The 16,579-nt window shown below is 33.9% G+C and overlaps 1 long non-coding RNA gene across 1 annotated transcript in view; it reads left to right on the top strand.

The window, feature by feature from the left end:
- Window positions 1–16,579, top strand: part of LOC109376342 (uncharacterized) — a 332,696-nt gene that overhangs the window by 119,475 nt on the left and 196,642 nt on the right. Inside the window, exon 2 of the long non-coding RNA XR_002122723.1 lies at window positions 14,157–14,317. This is a non-coding gene — a long non-coding RNA (uncharacterized LOC109376342). The remainder of the gene's footprint in view (window positions 1–14,156; window positions 14,318–16,579) is intronic.

Below are 16,579 nucleotides of genomic sequence, written 5' to 3' on the forward strand. Positions count from 1 at the left end.
AGAGAGAGAGAGAGAGAGAGAGAGAGAGAGAGGAAGAACAAGACAAAACAAACAAAGCATGAGATAAGTACCCCAGTGTTCTGAAGGCAGAGAGTGAACAGCTAAACACCAGAAACTTCAATGCGTGGTGATTTGTGTTATAAATGCTATAAACTCCTAACATAATAAATTAAAGCAGGAGAGTTTTCCGAGAGCCAGAATTGTTACCCGGATGCTTGCTTTCTCGACACTGTACTTGATGTATAGCTTTTTGATATGTAATTCTGCCCAAAAGACTTTTCGGGAGCATCTATAAATTCAGGTTGATAACATAATCACAGAGGACGTTAGTGTTTAATTGTACTGAAGGCTCAAAAAAGTCACAAGCGGTTGGTTCCTCTTCTCTAGGAATTTGCAGCCACATACGCAAAAGTAATGGAGAGTCACATACAGAGGATCACTGATAAACATTAAGTCAAATAATAATAAAAGATTACACATTTTCATAAAGTACTGCTCATGGCTGTCTGTTTTAAGGACAGAAGTCAATAGTGTACAGAATTCTGGTGTGGTGGCTGTTGGTGGAGGGAAATGTTGCCTTTTCTAATTCAAATGAAAAGCTTATGAAAAAGACAAGATGTAATAGGGTGTGGCTCAGTGGATGACAGATTATTTGACTCTTAGGAGATGAAGGAAATTTCAGGCATCAGGGGCTATTTTATGAAACAAACAGGAATCCCAGGACATTTATCTTTAAGTAAAGCCGCTGGTGTCCTATGTGTATGTGTATCCCTCACAGCAACTAGAACAGTGACTTACACTTAGCACGTGCTAAGTAAATGTCATTAGCTTAATCAATAGGGCTTTCAAAAGGCTGAGGGGATGACTTTTCAATCCATGGTAAGAGAAAGCAGTAGTGATGATGTAAGGAGTAATGTGTTGTGGGAGAGGAGAGATTTGGGAGCATTTTTCTTGGCATGTATAATAAAATAGGCCTCTCATATTGCAGATAGAATCTAGAAGCCAGATGCAATTCTTCCCTTTTAGGTTGCATGAGAGAACCGTCAAAGTCAGGTAAGAAAGAAATCTGGCAAGAGATAGGGAGGCCTATCCTTGTTTTGATGAAGTTGGCAAATACCACTGAGTGATTAAATAAGGGGTTTGATGTTATTGCAAAAGTTGTGCAAACTTTTCTAGAAACAGCACTGTAAATATTTTTCTTCGATGATCTTTTTGCTGGGCACAGTTTAGTACCTCATAGTTTTTTTAACAGATTTGTACATTAAGTGTGGAGATACAAATCTGTGAAATATGATTCTTGTTATTGCTTATAACAGAAAGAAAAAAAGCCTTACATGGTTCAAATACTTGTATGCCAAAATAAAGTCCTTGCTAAAGAAGGGTAAAGAGTTTTAAATCTTAGCATAGTTCAAACAAAATGTATAAAATAAACAAAATAAATTTGAGCCTAGTATAGCCTAAATATGATTTAAATTAATAATTACATTTGTACATTGAATCTAGGTTATTCATGATGAAACTAATATTTTGATAAGTGATTACTTATTCAGAACCTATCTTTATTCAAAGTAATCAGAATAAACTGAAGTAGAAACACATGATTTTATGTAGTGATTTTTTTCAGTTTATTTTCAAATGCTATAGATTTAAAAATGTTATTATGCTGTGTGTATATGTATATTTTAAAGTTAGAGAGACAAGTCTATTCACCTAAAAGAATATTAGGTAGATTTTGAATCAACATGATCTAAGATTTTAGCATGTGTAATTAAATTATTTATCTCAGAGCTCCTAAGAACTTACAAATGTGACCCTGGATTAAATAAGTATGGCTATTTTTGTAAATTCTTACAAACCAGAAAACTCCTCCCCAAATATGTCAGGTTTAATTTTCTGCTCTGTGGAGCACAGCTAGTAGGGTAGCAAAGCCCAGTGACATTTTCTACAGTGTGAGTTGCCAGCCATTAGAAGCCTGTGGCACTACTTAAATCTACAGCAAACAAACTAACAATTGGTTGAAGAAAGGATTATATAATTCTTTAATATTCCTTTCTGTGATGTTCACATTACTGTTAGAAAGAAAAATAAAGCAGAAGACTGTCTGCTAAGGTAGCATTTTCTTATAGCTTTGAACTGATATAGTCTTTACACTTTTTGCAGGTTATTTTGGTTAATCTCTCCATCTTTTGCTAAATTTCTAAAGCAGTGGGCCATATTTAAGTATGCTCACTTCATTGTGCATTAGGACCATGATTTTAGTGGTCATTATTTTTGCAAAATGGCCTATATCAATTCCAAAGTCTCCTGGAGAGATTAATTAGTAAGATTATAACATTTCGCAACCTGGGTTCTAATAATAGTTAAGTAATTAGATCAAACTTACAAATGGAAACATTGGTAATGGCAGTAGGAAGAGTTAAATTCAGAGGAACTGAGAAACTATTTATTCTGTGACTACAGTAGAACAAAAGTCAAAAGATGACCTCTAAAGTATAATGGAAAAAAATATTTGTATGTTAAGAAGCTTTATTTAAGCTCTAGGGGAAATATGATTATTTAAATGGTCCTATTGCAGCTTCTCGGGGTTTTTTTCTGGATCCATAAATGACATTGTGTGTATGCACAACAATACCTCATTTACCTGGTGATAGTGTTGAACCAAAGGGTGATAAATAAGTAAATTTTCTAGCTAATTGGAACATATCCCAAGTGCCAGATTTAACTTATTTTATTACAATATTTCGCTTTTTAAAATTGAATGTATATTCAATTTTAAAGAAATATTGTAATAAAATTCAATTTCCTGGCTTTTTCTTAACAGAGACTTTGATCATAATTGAACTTTTTCTTTTTGCCTTTAAGGGTGTTACCATATGGAATTTAGGAAAACAATATATTGATATCCAGCCATGTTCAAAACATTGTATTATAAGCCCTTTAGCTGGTATGATGGCTAATAGAGATCCTGAAATCCCGCATTCTATTGGTAGAAATCAGTACTTGTGCGGCTAGTACTCACATTTCACATGTTGATTATAGATTTAGTTATATTATAACTCGTCTTCCACAACAGAATGTGACATCCTTAAGGAAAGGGATTGTTTATACATATCCATATCCATATCCATATCCATATCCATATCCATATCCATATCCATATACATATACATATGCATATACAAGCATCATAGCTGGACGTAACATTTTCTCCCATTTTTTGAGAAGAAAGAAACACTAAACAGATGGAATAATTAGCATTTATACTAAAAGCCAGGATATTATCTTTTCTTGTTCTACAAAGTAATATACAGACAAATAAAGCATCCATTTTCAGCAAAGGAGCTGAAGGATAAAAACAGCTCTTTTTCTTCTGTAACTTTATGGAGTAATGTATTCTCAGATATTAATACTTGGTTTTAATTACATCCTTTGGAAACTTCTGTTTGATAATGGGGCGTGTTTAAACTATGAAAACCATGACAGAAGTGTTCATTCAAAATTTTTTTTCTCTTAATTTCCACTTAATTATAACCTACATACAGTGAAGTCCATAAATCTTAAGTGTAAAGCTTTGTAAATGATGGGTGAATACACCTGTATAAGCCCCAATAATATAAAGATACAAAATATTATCACCGGCCCAAAGAACTCCCTTGTCATACCTCCTAAAAAACCCCTGAGGTAATCACTATAATACATTTCTCTACTATAAATTAGTGTTATTAGATTTTTTAATCTGTATAAATGGAATGGTAACTATGCTCTCTTGATTTTTTCTTTTTACTCGATATTATCTCTGTGGGATTGATCCATGTTTTAGGCAACATAGTTTGATTTTCTTTATGTCTATAGAACAGCCAATTTTATAAATATAGTATAATTTGTTCATCTCTTCTGTTATTGATGAACGTTTGCCTTGTTGCTGGGTTTTGGCTTTTATGAATAAAACAACTATGAAGATTCTGCTACCCATCTTTTGATGCACATACATACTATACCCTTGGTTATATACTTAGGAGTAGAATTGTTGGTGAAAGGCTATGCATTTGTTCAGCTTTAGCCACACAATCTTTCAAAGTTGTTGAACCAATTTTCACTTGGGCCAGTCACATATGAATTCTGCTTTCATTATATCTTTGCCAACAGTAGGTATTATTGGTTTTTGTAATTTTAGCCATTTTTCTAGAAGCTATCTTGTTCATGTTTCATATTAATCTACAATCCACCTGGCATTATTTTAATATTTTGGATACAGTATAAATAAGTGGTCAAGATTTTTTTTTCACAAGCATTTTTCATTTATCAAGCGTCCTTTATTCAAAAGGCCCAATTCATTGTTTCCCCCATTCATTGAGATGGCATCTTTGTCATAAATCAGGTGGCAATATATGTGTGGATGTGCTTCTTGACTCTGTTCTGTTTTATAAGTTACTATCATAAATTATTTTCTTACTCTTTTATTTACTGTAGAGATGTCCTCATTTTCATGTCATAGTGCTAAATTTTATTTTTCTTCTTAATCAGTTCTATTAAGCATTTCTAGAAACAATTTTTGACATTGTTGGTTTTTTCCATTATATCTTATTTCAACTCAGTTGATTTCTGTACTCATTATTATTCATTCCTTTCATCTATTATCTTTGAATTTAGTTTGTTCTTCTTTTGCTAGGTGTTTTTAAAATGTTTTTAAACTTTCATTTTGAACTAAGTTGAGTTACAAAACATTTACAAAAATATTACAAAGTTCCCATAAACCCATCACCCAGCTTCACTGAGTGTCAACATCTCACATAACTGTGGTACAATTATAACATCATGAAATTAATATTGAGAAATTGTATGAACCTTTTTAAAATTTTGCAAGTTGTGCCACAAATGTCTTTTATTTAGTTTAGGATCGAATTCAGGATCATGCATTGCATTTATTTTTGTTTTTCAGTTATTCCAAGCTATGTTTTATTTATTTATTTATTTTTATATTAGTTTCAGGTGTACAAAACAACATAATGATTACACATTTACACCCCTCACAAAGTGATAACCCCTCCCCCAATCTACTACCCCTCTGACACCGTATATAGATGTCGCGATACCATTGACCGTAGTCCCTATGCTGTGCTTTACATCCCATGAATTACATTTAGTTTTCATGTCTCTTTATTCTCTTTTGATTTGGGGAACTTCCTTGGACTTTGTCTCTCTTTATGACCTTAATATTTTGAAGAGTGCTGGCCAGTTAATTTGCAGAATGTCCCTCAATTTGAGTCTGTCTGATGTTTCTTCATGATTAAATTCAGATTACTCATTTTTGGAAAGAATACCCTAGAAATGAAGATGTGACCTCAGTGCATCATATTAAGAGGTAAATGATGCTGACCTGTCTCATTCCTAGTGATCTTAAGTTTGAACACTTGATTGAGGTGGAGTCTGTAAGTGTTCCCCAGTACAATTTACATTTTTCCTTTGTAGTTAATAAATATCTTTTGGGGAGACAGTTTGAGACTGTGCAAATATCCTGTTTTCTCGTATACCTTTGCTCACTAATTTTAGCCTCCATCAATGATTCTTGCTTCTGCAACAATTATTACTATGGTGTTTGCGAGATGGTGATTTTCTATTTGCATCATTCCCTCTGTATTTATTAATTGAATTTTACTGTAAGAAAGAGCTGTTACATCCTTATTTATGCATTCAAGTGCTGATTTGTAGTATGGAATCAAGGATATATGTTTTATTTCATGAGATGAAATTAATTATTGTTATTTACTTTGTTGTTCACATTATCCTAGGCTTGGCCATTGGGAACCCCTTCAGGCTGGCTCCTCTGTCTTTTTCACATGCCATCAAAATTTGAGAACTTGCTTACTTTCTGGCATGACAAGTTCTTTGTGGGCTCATCTTGCCCCATTCCCTCATCATGCTAATCTTTGCCTCATTCCTGAAATTGACAATTTCTGCAAGGATTTTGATTCATTTTATTGAAGAAGAATATTTGTAAACCAAGATCTGGATTTTAGGTGTGCTCATTGATCTTCTGCCATTGCTTCTAGGTCCTCTCTTACCTGACAGAGCTAGGAGCTAGGGCATATATGTATATATACAAACACACATGCACAGACACAATCATGAATTCATACTGATAAATCTGATTCCAGTCCAACATCAAGTTTCATTCTAGTGAAATCTCATCTATTACTAATAACTCCCCTTTTTAACATTGAGAAACTTCACTCTCATAATCATAAATATATTTAATTATTTACTCAATCTGAAAATATACATAGTTTCACAACTGTAATTTCATGCTTCTGTGGAAAACCAAATCTTTAACTAGAGTACTATATATGTGCAAAGTTCTTTTTGTCTTTAGCCTTAGAATCTGCAGTCAAAACACTGTTTTTGAAAGTTGCTTAGATTAGTTCTATTATTCCCATCCCCTTCGGTGTGGTTATGTTATTTATTTATAATGCAATATATATGAAAGCTATTAATTTCTGAATATTGTTTCATATTGTGTTGCCTTATTAAATTATTTCATTATTTGCGGTAATATTGTTATTAATTCTTTAGCGTTTTCCAGATATCACATCATCTCTAAGTAGAAATTGTTTGACCTCTTCTTTACAATTCTTATAGCTCTGATTTATTTTGATACTTCTAATTGCATTTGGTAACACTTTCAGTACAATAGTGAACAATACTGGGCATCCTCCCACTGTTCCTTATCTGAGTAGAAATGTTTCTAGTATTTCTCCATTAAGTAAGAAACTGGTTTTGAGATTGAGGAATATAAACATTTTTTTATGTTAAGAAAGTGTCCATCTCTCTTGTTCTCTTGAGTGTTTTTATAATGAATGAATGTTGAAATGTTGTTATATGTGGAGATTACTATATGGCATTGGATACTAACAGGTTTCTTAATATGAACCAACCTAACATTTCTAGAATAAATCCCACTTGTTTGTATGTGTTATTTTCTTAATATATGATATTGTATTCTGTTTGCAGATAAATATATTCCGGTAGAATCGTACCATATAGAAGTAAGGATAAACAAATAAACTGGACAAATTTAGCATACTCATACTGCGAAGTGAAACAGGTGTCAAAAAATACTTTGCTTTCTTTACTCACTAACTCTCAATACTTTATATTACTATTCTGAGTACTTCAAGTATGTGGAGGTTTTCCCACACCCAGCGATTCTCAGATTCTCCAGATTCCAGCTGGGTGTCCTACAATTTTACTCAGTTCTTACACTGTCTACCAGGGGATGGCATTAACCCTTAGGTTCAGAGCTCAGTCCCATAAGACTGCTCTCCTCTCATTTAGATGCCAATTGCAAGTCTAGGTTTTCACCTGTGCTTCTGACAAATTGCCTGTAAATTGAAGGGTCACATGACCTCCTCTGTGGGTTTGAATAATTTGACAGGGTGGCTCAGAGAATTTAGCACAACAGTTTACTTACTAGATTATCACTTTTTGACAAAGGATATTAAAAGATATGAAAGAATAGACAGATGAGAGGTATGTAGGGCCAGGTTCGGAAGGGTCCTGAGCATGGAAGCGTCTGTCCACATGGAAGTTAGGGTGCACCATCCTCCCAGCATGTGGACGATTCTTGTTTACCAACCTGGAAGCTCTCTGAACCCAGTCTTCTCGGGGTCTTATGGAGGCTTCATTACATAAGCACCACTGATGAAATCATTGGCCATTGGTGATTGATTCAACTTCCAGACCTTATTCTTCCCCCTGGAGATCAGAGTGTGGGGCTGACAGTTCCAACTGCTAATCAGGTGGCTGGTACCCCTTACAACCAGCCTCTATCCTTAGGGGGTTTCAAAAAGTCACCTGATTAACAAAATCTCAGATGTGATTGAAAGGGGCTTGTTATGAATAATAAAACACACCTTTCGTCTTCATTACTCTGGAGCTATTTCAAATACTGGAGCTATTTGAGGATAAAAGACTAAATATTATAACAAAAGATTGTCCCATTGCTCTTATTGCTTAGGAAATTACAAGAGTTTTAGGAACTCTGTGCCAGGAACAAAAGGAAGACTAAATATATATTCCTTATTACTATTGAAAAACAAAATTCAACTGAGTAAATTTAAAAATCTAGTTGGTTTTATTCAGTGATTCATGAATCAGGCAGCATCCCATCTGGTAAACAGAAAGGATCTCCAAGGAGCAGTACAAGGTGGAACACTTTTATAGGCAGAAAGGAGGAAGGACTAAGAAAGCAGATTGTTTCAGGTGAGGTCATCTTCCTTTAGGGCAAGATAGGATCTACCAGGCAGATTACCTCACTGGTCCTGACCAGGAAATTCCAGACTGATTAAGATTCTATTCCTGGGAGAAACTGGAACTGCAAATAGGCTTGGTTTTAAATCTCAGTTTGGTGACTTGGGTTTAGCCCAAGTGACTCCATTTTGGGCCCAGTGTCTCATTTTTAACATTATAAATCACAATATCACAGAGGACAGACCAAAAAATGTTCAAACTGTATGATTCCATTTACATAAATTTAATAAATAGGCAAAACTAGTATATGGTATTGTAAGTGAGGATATTGTTACTCTATTGGGTGGGGAGTAGAGACTGGAAAGAGGCATAATTGGTAATGCTCTGTTTCTTGATCTCGGTACTGGTTTCAAGGATGTGTTTAATTAAAAATATTCATATAATGAACAATTATGATTTCTTATTTTCTGTATGTTATAGTACAATTAAATTTACCTAAAGGGAAATAGAGATAAAGAGAGAATGAGAGAGGGAGGGGTAGGGAAAGAAGGAAGGGGGGAAAAAAAGAAAAAATAAGAAACTATAATGGAAACATGAAATTTTATTCACAATAATTTTTGTAATTCATTGGAATAATTTTCATGAGGAATATACATTATGAAGAAAGCTATAACATTTTAACTAAGAGCTGTGAAATGGACTTAAGAAGTTGAATAGACATAACATGTTCTTGGATGGGAAAAGCAAATTTTATAAAGATGTATCTTCTTTTCAAATTCATGTTTGATAAACCTTCCAATTGAGCTTCTTTGGGACATTTTGGGAAATTGACAAAAATATTATAAAATTCATTCAGAAAAATAAATGTGTGAGCATAATGATGAAAATATATTAGAAAAAGAGTAGGGATGATTTATAGGTTAAGTGTCATATCAGATATTTAATGTAATTTAAATCAGAAACAATTAAGAATGTTACATTAACTCTGAGCAACAGTGGTTCGATGCCCGGCCCAAACTAGGCTGCTGCTGAGCTGCCAACAGATGGCAGGATGGCTCAGCTAAAAAAAACCAAACAAACCAACAAAACAAAACAACACAAAAATGTTACATTAGCAAAAGTATAATGTAATATTAGAACAAAATAGTAACTTTAAATTTGAAATATAATGAGTATATTCAAAAAATGGTATCTGATAAATATATTTAAGAATTTAATATATGACAAAAAGTACTGTGTCACTGACTACCAATTTGGAAGAAAAAATTACTTATCCTTGCTTCACGCTAACATTAATGTATTCCATACAGTTTAAATAGTTTTATATTAAAAAGCATTGTCTTAGTTTGACTGCTATAACAAAATGCCATAGCGTGGGTAGCTGAAACAGTAAGACATTTATATCGCACAGTTCTGGAGGTTGGGAGTCCAAGATCAAGGTGCCCGCAGATTCAGGTCTTGGTGAGGGCCCTTGTCTTGGCTTGCAGATACATACCTTCCTGCTATGTCCTCAGATATCTTGAGGGGAAGATCTGGTGTCTCTTCTTATAAGGCACTAATTCTATCATGATTGCTCCACCCTCATGACTTCATCTAAACCTAACTACCTCCCAAAGGCCCATCTCCAAACACCATCACATTGGGTATTAGTGTTTTAACATGAATTTGGTGGGTGGACGGGAGGGACACAATTCAGTCCATAACAAGCATGAATCATTAAAATTAGCGGAAAAAGAATATTAAACATTTATTAAATGTTCAGAAAGGGCATACTGCTTACAAGTATTATCAGTCATCAAAGAGTGATACACTTGACTTCAAAATATTTTAACAATTTGCATTCAAATTAATTCCGTTTATATTTATAGCGTGTTCCCTCAGTGACAGGCAATGTGCCAATGTTGGGGACACAGCTGTGAGTAGGGGAAACATCACATGCCCGGTGCTTTGTGGGGGAGAAAAGTTGGGAGTAGGGTCACTGAGGTGTCTGGGATAGCTTCCTGAAGTGACTTCTATGAGGTTTCCTGGAGAAAGATTAGTTAGATAATCAGGTGTAGGTCAAAATTGCAGATGGACTGAGGAATTTCAGAGAGAAGAGAGAGCAATGCCTGGCAAAGCTTTGAAGTAGGAAGTATAATAGGCTTTTAATGAGACTATTCTCCTTGCCTTAACATTTTGCCTAAAAATCCTGAGAACCCACATACAAGTATATATTAAAGACAAACATGCTTGCAGGACTGGTTGGAAAACAGTTGAAGTGGTGTCATCTCCAGCTTAGATTGCTAGAAATTTGAAAGTTTCTTGAAGAGGATTTGTAGAAAGAGAAATTACTTTGGCTTTTCATTCTCTCTAAAGCCAAAGCATGGAGAGGTACTGAGAAAAGTACCAGAGGTTGGGAATGTTGGATGAGTTATACTCATATATATTCACATAGTGAACAAAATTTATTCACTAAATGAACAATGAAGGATGCCCAAGATGGTGATAGATGATAAGAATGGATAAAATACAGCAGAGTTGAGAAGTATAAACTTCAGAGAGACTGGAGTTTCTGAAAGGTACCATTGTTGGAAATTATGGGATGTTTCTTTCTTTTTCTTTTTTTTTTAGTTTCAGTTGTACAATAATTATCCTTTTCACCCCTCAAAAGAAACAACCCCCTCCCCCATCTACTGCACCCCCACCCCCGATATCATACTTATCTATTACAATTCCATTGACTCCATTCCCACACTCTACTTCACATCCTGTGATTATATGTGTATATAATTATAGTTGACATACATTATTATTCAACATCAGCTTCAGAAATACAGTGTGGTGGTCAGGCCTCTATACTGTCTATGAAGTGGTCTCCCTAACAAGACATGAGTCCATCTGGCCCCCTAAAAGATATTTACAACGTTATTGATTATATTCCCCAGACTGTCTTTTCTACCACTGAGGCCATATTGTAGTTACCAATTTATATTGTCTCGTCCCTTCCCCTTCTCCTTCATCCCCACCCCCTCCCAACTAGCAATGCTCAATTTTTCCTTTGTGTCTCTGAGACTATTTCTGTTTACATTTCTCATTTATTCAGTTTTCTAGATTCCACATATAAGTGAGATCATGGTATCTGTCTTTCTTTGACTGACTTATTTCAATTGACATAATGTTTCTTACTCTTGAGAAACTGTAGTGAAAGAAGAGCCATCTCAGGAGAACATTCCAAGGGGTTCCAAATAATTCATTCCAACAGTTCCCAAGTGAATGGTGGGGATGGGGGGAGAAAGGAGAGAAAGAGGACAGTGAAGGGAAGGAGCCAGGGTAGAAAAAAGGCCACTCTGGATTGATTGGGCTTTTAAAGAGGACTTCTTCCAGGTGAACATGAACACGGAGTTACTAAGTCCCTCCCACAGGTGAGGGGTGGCAGCAGTCTGGGGCTGATGGGTGATAGTGACAAGCCTGTAAGAGGCCATGCAGGTTAGCATGAGGAACAGGTATATCCCAGTAGATTAAGTATAACTCTAACTAGGCAAAGGGTCCAAAAAGGTAATTGAAGGAAAACAAACATGATAATAAAAATAAGCAAACATGTTCATCATCATCATCACAGAAAGCAAGTTAAAATCAAAGCAAACTACAAAATTAATTTTCTTTGCCTGCCAAATACCAAATATTTAAAACTATACAGAGAATGCCACAAAAATGTATACAAATTTTAAGAAAGGAAAAAACTGTATTAATTGTAATACACAATATATACCAATAACAAAAGATGAATACAAGTCACGTTTGACTTCTGCAGTTACAAGAGATGCTCAAAGTGGTTACCATCAGCATCCAGACACTTCTGATTATGGCGAACTGCTTGAGTATAGATAACATCTCTTAAAATGTGTATACATTTTTTGTCACCCTGGTATTCCTACCAGTGACAGCAATGGTGAGAAACTGCTTGAAGTTCTCAGTCACTACTGGTACAAATACCAAATTCTAAGAAGACAATAATCTATTGACAATATACATGAAGACTTTAAAAATGTTATTAATTTTTTAATTCTACTTCTGAGAGTGAAGCAGATATTAAAAACCACGAGTTAAGAATGTAGATGCTGGAGTTAAACTGTCTGGGTTCAAGCCACAGTTTTGTCACTTCTTACCTATGTGGACTTAAACAAGTCATTAAGGTTCCTTGTATCTCAGTGTCCTTATCTGTAAAATGTGATTAATTATGGCACCTACCTTGTTAGGGTGTTAGAAGGATTATTATATGTAAAGTAGTTAAAATAATGTCTGGCAAGTGGAGCACCTTATAAGACAATGTTACTATTATTTTAGATCCACAACTGCTAATCTAAAATTTCAGAGTTTCAAAATTCAGACTTTTTTAGATTTTAGGAAGTATGGACTATATAGGTTATATTATATATGCTTCCCAGTATGTTCTGGGGCAGGACCCTGTAATCAAACCCATTAATATTTCTAATGTGAATTTTAAGAGTTTTGATATTGTGTCATAAATGATGATGATAAGTGATCTCATATCAGGGCAGATCAGATTCAGGTTTTCCTGCCAGTTGAGACACAGGAAAATCCTATCTTCAAGAGATTTTTTTGGTGTTTGTTGTAGACAAAAGATATTATAGATTTGTATCCCATAAAACTAAAATATTAAAATTGAAAATTTTATTTTAAATGTATGTTATTGCATTATTTAATAAAGAAAATGTTTGTAATCTATTAAACCTTAAACTGCTTATGTTATATCATCATATAAACAGGACACAGAATTGTGTTATATATCTAGAAAAGTAACCATGTAAAAACAGTCTATAGGAAAATATCCCACATTATTAGCAATGACTGTGATGATGTGGTGGAATTATGGTTAAACATTTTTATTTTATACTTTTTGCAGATTTTTAATGAAGATAATTTTATAGTGAAAAACTATTTTTTTATTAAATTGACTTTAGTACAGTCATAATCTGTAGATTTAACTATAAGCAATTTGAAAAAGTTTCCTTTTTTGTTAGTTATCTTTTTATGGTGGTAAATGTCAGTATAGATCAATCCTTCATGATAAAGAGGTAGACAGAGAAATTTCTTTAAATATTGTTTTAATTTGTCTCAATACCTGAACTTCACTGGCTAATTTCAGCCTCAGTCAATCTATCTCCTAAAACTTGGTGTAAGTAAATGTAAACCAAGTTTATAAAAAATAGTATCTTATTTTTACTTACATTTAAGTGTTAAATTTGATATATTTGCTATTATGCTATGCACAGCATCAAGATGTATCAAAACACCCCTCAAATATGAAAGTGTTCAGAAGTAGCAAGGACTTTGAAAAGCAGATTGACATGGTTTAAGCCCCAGCTCTCCTAATTTCTTGTTATCAACTTTGGTAAATTGCTAATCCTCTGAATCTCAATTTCCTTCCTTTAGAACAGAAATAATAACATCTCATTTGAGGATTAAGTGAGATAATTTCCATAAAGCACCAATCCAGTGCTTTACATTGTTTGCTCAATAAATGGGCATTCTTTCTGTCTTCCTTCCTAAGTTTTAACTAAGAACAGAAAAAAATGAAGGAAGAAACAAATTAACTAGTCTTTATTGGGCACTGCTAAAAATACTTAACTTGTATTAAATTAATTATTTTTTTCCACAGTCCCCTGCAGAGGGCCTACACAGCTTGTCTTAAAAGCAAGCAGTGCTCTGGCTGAGCAGTGATGCTAAGCTTGGTCATCTGACCCAGAGCCCGTGCTCTTACTGACGAGATTAGCCTGCCTCTGAAATATGAGTTAAAAGATAAGAGTGAGGCTGCAATCCATGAAGTTTAACATGTATAAGTAATATTGAGAAAGTAAATGTGAAGCTCTGTTAACAGATTTGCATTCCTTTTTTGTCCTGTATTTCAGCACATGGTGAAGGTGCTTTGGAGCACCGTCTGTGATTACAATTTACATCTTTTCCTGGGATACTCTCTTGAAAGGATCAGCAGACATCCAATTTACTCAGATATAATCCCAGATTAATGAAGTCGTTGAAGAGCAGATTACGCTTGTCTCACTAAGACTGGGTAAGAGTTTTAAAATACACTTACTGTTTTGTGAGTGGTATTTGATGTCGTGACCTGTTCTGAAATATTTCTACCTTTCTTAAATTGGAAAGTTATATTAACTAAGTAGACACATGGTGGAGGGCAAAAAAAAAAAATAGGTTATTATCAAATGGTACATTGATTGATATGTTTTTTATTAGCTAAGCATATGCTGATGTATTTGAATATGTTTTTTATTACTTATGTAAAGTAGAAGAGTTAACATTTAACACAAGAGGAATTCAATGACAAGCATTCTTCTCTTAAAATATAACTGCAAACAGTTTTATGAAACCTGTAATTGCTACAGTCTATGTTGTTTCTACTGCTATAAAACCAATAACTGTGAAATAGAAAGGGTATCTCTTTGAAACTGGTTTTGATGAAAATGTACCTATTACAATCAAGTTTATGTCAATGTTTCCCTAACTGTGAGCCTCTCTTACCTGTATTTCTAGTAAGTCTACATAAGCTTATTTCTGCATCTTTTCCTCAGTCAAAATTTTCTGTTCCAATATACTAAATTGCCAGTCATCCCAGTTGAGTTTAATTAACAGAGACTTGGAACTGGGGAAAGAGAGTGGTGTTGAAACAGATGGCAGAACAGGAGTAGTTACTGCAGGGAATACATGGATGGGGGAGATGAAGAAGATGAACAAAGGTGACTCCATCTCTTTGAAGTAGAGTCCGGCGACTGCCGTGAGGACATAAACTAAGAGATGAAAATAGGTGCTTTGGCTATGACATGGATTTGTTTTGGATAGATAGATGTTGAGAAAAAAAGTCACCCAAGGGTTTCCTTCTCAAGCATACAAGTTGTTCTGCATCTCAAATGCCTGAGTTTCAAGTTGAGTCAGTACCTGTTAGACATAAATAGACATAAATAAATATTTATGGCCTAGAACTCTTGGGATGAATATTCATCTACAATGTGTAACAACTTTACAAGTATTTTATGCACAATGCAGGGAAGGGCTATCCCAAAAGTTTGTAATGAGCAAAGCCTGATAAAGGGAAACAGGTTGAAGGTCTGTGAATGCTCTGGGTTAGAGCATGGTGGCTCAGAACATGGGTTTTGGGAAGAGATGGGCTCATCCGGTTTGAATCCTGACTCTGCCACTTTTTGGCCTGATTCCTGGGGCAGTAATGAAAATTAAATGAGCTAGTTTATAAAGAGTGCTTGGTATTGGACCTGGCACACAATCAATAAGTGTTCAATAAATGAGTGTTATTATGTTAAATGATTGTGCAGACAATTATAAGGGCTTTTGTAGGTTTTCCAATTCTTGATTTTAATACTATTTTCTCCATGAGGACTTTAATTTCTTGCCTATACTGTCCTACTATGTTGAATTTTCCTTAATCTCACCTAGCCAGCCATAGTTGGGAAGACGGTATTATATTTTTCAAGATTAAATTTTTGATTTTCAAATCTCATATGTATTATATTTCTGAAGGTCATTGATATTTAAAATTTTATGATCTCAAATCGCCATTTTCTAGCATCTTAAAATTGGGTAACTTTTTTATAAATATTCTCATCTTTGAAGTAAGAACAATAGACTTAGCTATCTATGAGCATTTTTGTGAAGTATAAATAATATAAGACACAGTATGTGACCCAGAACTACCCAATACATGTGAGCTATTACTAATATTATTACTGTTATTGTTGCAAATATTCTTCTTAAACAGGTTTGTATCTACTACTTCTGGTATGATTGCTGATGTCTGTCAGTATATATATATATATATATATATATATATATATATATATATATATATACTGTATATTTGTATTTACTATACTATACTTTTAATTGTTTTATTTTATTTTTAAAATTTTATTAAATTGATTGGGGTAACATTGATTTATAAAATTATATAGGCTTCAAGTGTACAATTCTCAGTCTTTAATTTGTAGAACTTGAAGCAAGATGTTTTACAAAATTTTTTAAAATAAAATATTAATATATGTAAAACCTCAGGCCACTTTTGAAAACATAATTTGACATCATTTTATACTTTCAAAATACAGTATATTTAGTTTAAACACAGATCTCATTTCATGATTTTACTAAATTATCTCCAAGGACTACTGCTTTTAAAACTCCCAAGCTTGATTCTTTCCAGGGGAAATTATATAACTGCCATTTTAAATTGCTTTGCATTTGGGTGATTCTTAGTATCAAAGTTTGGCTGTTTTACCCTTAACTTTTCACCCTTAACTTTAAACTGTTG

This window comes from Hipposideros armiger, unplaced genomic scaffold (genome assembly GCF_001890085.2).
Source record: "Hipposideros armiger isolate ML-2016 unplaced genomic scaffold, ASM189008v1 scaffold_1105, whole genome shotgun sequence".
Taxonomy (NCBI): domain Eukaryota; kingdom Metazoa; phylum Chordata; class Mammalia; order Chiroptera; family Hipposideridae; genus Hipposideros; species Hipposideros armiger.